This window comes from Orycteropus afer, unplaced genomic scaffold (assembly GCF_000298275.1).
Source record: "Orycteropus afer afer isolate SDZICR_OR568_19922 unplaced genomic scaffold, OryAfe1.0 scaffold00387, whole genome shotgun sequence".
NCBI classification, from domain to species: Eukaryota; Metazoa; Chordata; class Mammalia; order Tubulidentata; family Orycteropodidae; genus Orycteropus; species Orycteropus afer.
The window spans coordinates 2,991,956-2,994,223 of record NW_006921974.1 but is presented as its reverse complement, the minus strand read 5'-3'; the positions used below and the strand labels follow the sequence as shown (position 1 = coordinate 2,994,223).

Here is a 2,268-nt window from a genome sequence, read left to right as displayed (position 1 = left end):
TCGAGTCGGCCCCGACTCATAGCGACCCCTCCTTGGGTTTCCGAGGCAGTATCACTACGAAAGTAGGATTGCCCAACCTTCCTTCCGAGAAAGCACCCCTGGACTTTGTTATTTCATTGTTTTGCTATTTACTGTCATAGTGTCTGGCTAACTGGCCCGGAAGTTGGCCACTGACAGTCAGTAGTCTTGTTCTTATGTCCTCCCTTCTCCCCTCCCTCTCCCCGTTCACCACCACCCCTCATGTACTTCTGTCCCAGTGTGGTTTGGCAGAGCAGAGGATGAAGAAACTGAGCAAGAGACAAGACTGGCTTCTGAAGGCTTCAGAAAGGAATCTTTGGCAAAATCGTGGGCTTAGGGAAAGCTGGGCTCTGGATATTCTGCCTCTCACAGAGGATTTCTTTTCTGGGAAGTTGCTTTGACCAGGGCTTCAAACCAAACCAGTTCAACCTTCTTCTGAGACTTTGCATTTCCATCCAGATCTACTGAATGAGAATGAATCTACATTTAACAAGATCCCAGATTAAAATGTAGATTCTCATTCAGTAGACCTGGGGTGGAAATGCAAATTCTCAGCAGGAGTTTGCACTGGAAGGGTTTGAAGCCCTGGCTTTGCCTTGGTTTGGGTATATGGACAAAGTGTTGTTGAGAGGAACACAGGTCAGGGAGAATTACCCCAAGCTGTGGACCCTTGCCCAGATCTTAGGTGTAGTTCATGGTGTGAAGAGGAAGAAGAAGAGCTAACATGTACTGAACATTTTCTCTGTACCAGGTACTGTGCTAGGGCCTTTATGTGGAAGATCTAATTTAATGTCACAATATCCTGATGAGAGTATGCCCATGTTACAGGTGAGGAGGCTGACGCTTGGTGACTGTCCTGATCAGAACTAGTTATTGGTGGGGAAAACATTCAGATTCAACTGTGTCTGCTTCCAAAGCCTGCCCTCTTAGCCCTTCCACCATCCTGCTATTCCAGGAGGATATATCAGGAGTGTCAGTACTCATTGCTGACTTAAGAGTAGTGGTGGAACTACCCAGTTCTGGGATAGAGACAGGCAGTTAGTGGAACTTTGACTTTGGGGACAGAGTATGTAAGGGTCAACAGAGGGAGATGTCAGGCCCAGGGGTGAGTGTTTTCTTGAGTCCTGTTTATCCTTTTCCCAGTTGGCCTGAGAGATTCTGGTATCATCGGTTGGGCTTACTTTCTTCCTGGCACACTTTTATAGACCAACTGGTGTCATTTCCACACTTGCATAAGGAGTAGAGCCATGCCATATACTCGGTTCTAGAGACCCAAAGAGGCCTAAGTTACTTGTAATCTTGCATTTGATGATACAAATGCCAGATAGTACAAGCAAGCAAATGCCCGTGAGGAGCAGTTACAGGAATTCTGAGGTTAGGATGAGAGTCGAGAGACTTAATTTCCATTGAATGTGATGCCATGACAGTCATATATATAAGAACACTAAAGGCCCTTAGCCGTGCCCATTGACTGGCTTGTTCTAGTTTTAGGGCTAAAGTTTTGACAAAGATGTCCTGGTTCACTTGGCATTAATTAGCTAGCTGCCTTTGACATTCACAGGTCTGGGTTTCTTTTAAATGTTTGTTTTCAGTCTTAGCTTCCTACCCCCCCCCCCTTCTTGACCCGTTTGAATTCTCTAAGGCTGACACTGAATGGAATTGATTTTCATTTTTATGGCATGGTCACTACCCCTGAGAGTTGACCCTGTCTTGTTTCCCAAAGCCATTGAGAAGGCCTACAGAGCCTACAGATAGATACTAGGTAGTAAAGGGAAGAAGGGAATTGCTGCTATTATTTCTGCCCTGTTTCCTTTGATGTTTCCCTTCTGCCTCCTTTTCCCTCCCACCACTCTTAAGGAACATCATGAAAGAACTATTGGGGGCCCAGAAAGGAACAAATCAAACTGGAGAGAGTTTGGTGTCCTGTTAAATTAATTCTCTGACTGTGTACACAGAGCCAAGGGGGTGTAGCATCCCTTAGTGAGCTTCCAAACATGGTAGTGGGTGTTTGGTGGTAAATACATGAGTATGTTTCAGAAGCCAAATGACCTGTCCTCCTGTGTTACATTATATATAGATATATATTCCTAATATCTGCTGGCACAGGGAGATTTGAAGCAAGAATGCGGAGAGCTGTAAGTACAGCCTGCACTAGGAAATACATCTTTGACTCTCAGCCTCTTCTGGTTCTTCTCACTTTAGTGCCAGCTTATCCAGTTGCAAGGGGAACCAGCAGTAACCTGGGCCCTG

At 45.6% G+C, this 2,268-nt stretch overlaps 1 protein-coding gene across 1 annotated transcript in view; it reads left to right on the top strand.

Moving 5' to 3' along the window:
* The window catches only part of LONRF3 (LON peptidase N-terminal domain and ring finger 3), a 45,279-nt gene that overhangs the window by 9,317 nt on the left and 33,694 nt on the right, over positions 1-2,268 (top strand). The gene's annotated exons all lie outside the window — the stretch shown is intronic.